The 4,937-nt window shown below is 39.4% G+C and overlaps 1 non-coding gene across 1 annotated transcript; it reads right to left on the minus strand.

The window, feature by feature from the left end:
• Positions 1-2,136: 2,136 nt before the first annotated feature.
• LOC114625756 lies at positions 2,137-2,243 on the minus strand. The gene has a single exon (XR_003712129.1). It is a non-coding gene; the product is annotated as a U6 spliceosomal RNA (small nuclear RNA).
• Positions 2,244-4,937: the final 2,694 nt, after the last annotated feature.

Genomic DNA, 4,937 nt, shown 5'->3' on the forward strand with positions numbered 1-4,937 from the left:
TATTTCTAACTAGTCAATACTTTTATTTTTTTATTTTTTCCCAGTCTGCTTTTATACCATTTTAATTACACGCAAGTATTAAGGTTAGTTCTAGGTTGAGGAACTAGCAATACAATAGATGCAAATAGTCAAGGAACAAGCAATACAATAAATACAAATAGTCAAATAACAAGCAAGGCAATAAACAAAGTTCTGTGATCACTCCCATGGCCATTGTTTCGAAGGGCTTATCAGGATGACCAAAATATCTGAGCTTAGTTCCCTGTCCTAGCCCAAAGTCATTTTCATGCCTGAAGCCTACTTCTTTGTTCTAGCCTAAGATTTATATTCCTGCCTGAAATTACTTCTTTGTTCTAGCCTAATGTCAGATTCCTGCCTGAAGTCCATTTCCTTGTCCTTGGCCAATGTCTGATTCCTGCCAAGCAGCCCATTTTCTTGCTCTTGGCCAATGTCAGATTCCTGCTAAGTAGCCCCAAAAGCTCTCCATATCTCCCCCTTTTTCATTTCATAATCAAGACTGAGCCTGTCTTAGCTCATTCTGATAAGAATGCCTTCCTTACCCATCATGGAATATGCATTATCCAAAGCAATACACTTACCCGTAGAATCTTACCTGTCCTTGGCTTGCCAGCCTGTTAAATTAATAACCATGTCTGGAGTTTATTTTCAGTTTCAAATTATGTACTTTGGCTCTCAACATGTTGATGGTGTTAAAGACAAGCTTTAACATGATGGGCAGGAGTAAAAGTATACACAGGACAAAAAGGGCTAGCATGATCAAGCTATATATGCCATTCTTGAAACTTGACCAAAATGTAAATACTGACCTCAAGCCATGGATAATTTTATCAGCAGTATCTGCAGCATCGAAACTCAGCAGAGCAGCATTCTTTAAATTCATAATCTCACTATGCAAAGTTAAAACATCCAGAGAGGTGTTAGAATTAAGCCAAATACCCTGAAAGTGTCTTTAAACTTTTTTCCTAGTTATAATGCCTATCATTGTAAATTTTAGAAGTAACACAAGTCCATTGGCATTTGGCATGACACCCAAGATGGATCCTTACTCTTAAACTCTGAACCTCCGTCCAATAATTTGAGTAGGATAAAGAATATCAATCTGTTGTTCTAAATGCCTATCTAAATCTTCTTGTATATTCAACACATTAGTAATTTTTTTTTTTGCTAAATGATTAACAAAAGTAACTGTCTTAACTTCTTGTGTAAAAGCAATTGCAGAAGCAGTGGTGCTAGTAATTAATGTAATTAAAGCTGTTATATCAGCAATAATCAAGCCCACTACCCTCTTGCTTCTGCTTAAAGCCTCACTGACTTCTTCCAATACTTGCAAGCTTTTTTTTCAGAAGACCAAGGTTTTCTAATACTCAGTGTAATCAAACAAAAGCTGATTGATAGACTCCCATAACAGACAGGCCAGGTTTCAACACACTAGCACAATTAGAAGGTGTACAATCAATGCAACTTCATTAAATACTGTAGAAGAAATAAAAGTAATTTTAACATGACAATTAAAAGAGCCTTAACACATGCACTAACACTTGTTTGAAATCTAGATCCTGTCCCAACTTTATCTCTTGCTAACGTAATATCATAGAGAACTGCAGCTAACTTCCAAATATGTCTCTGAAAATGTCCAGAACCAGCCTTCCAAAGGAAGACTATTATTTACAATGTTGGATTGATTTCTAGACCAGTCCATGACTGAGCCCAAATAACTGGTCACATTTAAGAAAATACAAGAGTCATTATAACTTCTCTTTTTGATTCTCTGTTCTACAAGGTCTAAAAACTTGGCAAGGTGGCTTGTCCCATCTAGGGTATAGGTAAGCAAAGGTGGGTCGGGAACTTATGTCCAATACAGCTTCCCAGTCACCATTGTGAGGGCATTCAGCAAGCTCACAGGTCAGCATCATTCTTTGTTTCGGCATCAGAATGTCTCACCCGTCTCTCCAGCAGCCACCATGTTCCTTCAGCACCCTGCAGAAAAAACGCAAACATGCCCTTTTCCCCATATTAAATACCTGATCAGGATCATGCGATATGCCAGTAAATGGATCCTTCCTTTTCACCTAGGCATAAGTATGGCTAGTTGTGGGTGCCATAGACACTCAGAAAAAAAATATGAAATGCTTCACTAATTTGCATGTCATCCTTGCGCAGAGGCCATGCTAATCGTCTCTGTAGCATTCTAATTTTAGCATATGTGCTGCTGAAGCGAGCACCAGGTTATACATTTTATGTCATGTATATGATACGCGCATCCAAGTGGGAGAAAATACTGTTGGCCAGAGAAAAGACTGAGTAGGCACAGAAGTGAAAAGCTAAGTTTAGACACTGCTTACAATGATAAGGACTATCACTGTTAACAGATGGGAAACATCTCTTCAGGAGAATATAGAATTCTTGCTTTAGGTGTATGTATAGTTAGTGGGATATTGGTTGTCTTGGCAAGTGGAACCAGTTCAGTTTTTACAGAGAGTTTGGTTCTAAGCCATTTTAAATCAGGGGCTGATGAAATCTGAAATAGCAGGATGATTCCTCGTAGCTAACAAAGACAGCCATCAGCACAGTGCCAGGCACAAGGCCTTTGCTCAGAATCGAGCTGTTGGTTGAAATGCTAACATCATTAAAAACCCAACAGATGAATGCAAACTTTAAGTGAACTCTAAATATTACGTAGGAGTTGAGTTTTGCACATTTTTGTGGGCAGTGCACTTTTTAAAAAAACTATCCTTTTACAAAATGGAAAAAATAATACAAACTGCCCCACTCAGTCAGGCGCCCCGAGATTCCACTTTAAATTTATAAGACTTTCGAAAAATGATTCTTTTAGGGATGAGAAGCCATGATTTTGATCAGTCAATTAACATTGCTGGGCTGCCTCTCTGAACGGTCACTCACATTTGTATTGAATTTATGTCAGAGTGCATCAGGCAAACAGGAGGAGAAGAGCACAGGAAAAAAATCTTTCAAATTAATTTGAAGAAGTCTAGAGTAGAGAAAATATAGGCCACTTGCTTAAATTATTTAAAGGTAACATTTTATCAGTTGACTCTATAGCAACAAAAATTTAAAAACTATAACAAGATAAAATATATGTCAAAACACAGCACTGAGTTATAATCTACATATATATCCAGATACACATATGCATTTTTAAATACTTCAGAGAGATTTTTTTCCTCCCTGTGTTTTCTTTAATTATCCTTTTTAAATTTTGAAGGATAGGGAGAAAACTTTTTCAGAACTGTTTGAACTGAAACAGAAGTTCTTGGTCATATTTTGACAGTGAGGGTTGCAGAACTCAAATTTCATATTATGGAGTTGGTATCTTATCTTAGATATGTTCAAAAGACACTGGTTTTGATGAATAGTGCCATTGGGAAGGGTCAGGAAAGGCTTTATGGATGAGACATCTAAGAGAAGACTGAGGAATTCTATGAGCTGGTTTCTCACACAGCACCTCCACTAGGAGGGTGGAACACAGGGCAAGAGAGAGGTCAATAAAGAGAGAATTATAGCACACACTAGCAAGACCTGCAAATGGGCCATGCAGCGGACTGCCGTGCTCTCCGTTCGTAAAGCTTTATAAAGAAGTCGTACCAATTACTCTGGGGCCTCAATCTACCTTGGCCTTTATAGTCTGTGCACAGGCTACTTCGGACACAATAGTGTTGAGCTATGCCTCTTATCTTTTCTTTGAGGACTATGTCTGAAGGGTCATGTCTTAGAATTACAAAATAAAAGTGTCCAGAAATCAGACTCTTCAGGGGCAAACCTCCCAATGGACACCCGATGGAAGCCTGGCCTTTTGGCAGACACTAAGATGCATTTTAGGTAATTCCCAAAGGTCCTCGTGGTTCCTGCTTTATGATGGCAGTTGTACTGATTTCTTTTTCTTCCCACCCTCTCACCTGAATGAGGAGAGCATCCCCCAAGGAACCACTATGAAGCAAGTTTCTGATTTTGACCCTCTTGTTGGAGGACCTCAGGGCTGAGGATCAGGGTTGACTTTCATTTTCATGTGACCCTGTCCATCTTTACTCCAGAACAAGTGTATAGTTCCTGTGATACTTCATTTCTCTTATTGCCCCTCCCCTCCTCCTCTCCCATTTTCCCTTTCCCTCCTCCTCCCCTCCCCTCCTTTCCGTTTCCCTCCTCCCTCTTCCCCTCCTCCCCTGCCCCTTCCTCTCCTTTCCTTTCCACTGTCCTCCTTTCCCCCTCTTCCCCTCTCCTCCTGCCTTTCCCTTCTTTTCCCTTCTCTCTTCTCTTCCCCTTTCCCTCCCCCTCCTTCCAAGGTCTGACAATCTGCCTTCCTTTTCCTTCTCCTTCTGTCAGCTGGAGAAAAATCACTTTCCCTCTCTCCTTTTCCCTTACTCCTTCCTTCACTCTTTGTTGCTGGGGATGGAACTTAGGGCTTTATATATGCTAGGCAAGCCTTCTACAACACAGCTATCTCCCCAGGTGTATATGGGCTCTTTACATTTTTAGCAATTGTTTATTTTCTATGTGAATGAGAAAGGAGAAACCACTTCTGAAAGCTACAGGTTTTTTGTTTGTTTGTTTGTTTGTTGTTGGGTTTTTTGTTTTTTTGTTTTGTTTTGGTTTTTGTTTTTTTAACTTGGAGGATATTTAGGGGTAAAGTTTACGTTTAAATTGGTGCAACTAATATACCACCTGGTCATTTCCATCTCTAATAAATATCTCTCCTCAGCCCAGGATGAATCTACAAAGATTCAGAGATGCAAGGTTTTATCCATGGACCTCCCAAGGCCTGGGTACTATCAGGGAGTCTTAGGAATACAGATTTGATTCAAGAACATGTATTTGAACACCCCTTTTATGGAGTGCTTGGAGGACGCCACAGGAACAAGCAATAGAACATTTAATTTATATTAGTCGTAAGTTAGGTTTAT

This window comes from Grammomys surdaster, unplaced genomic scaffold (assembly GCF_004785775.1).
Source record: "Grammomys surdaster isolate TR1022 unplaced genomic scaffold, NIH_TR_1.0 220, whole genome shotgun sequence".
NCBI classification, from domain to species: Eukaryota; Metazoa; Chordata; class Mammalia; order Rodentia; family Muridae; genus Grammomys; species Grammomys surdaster.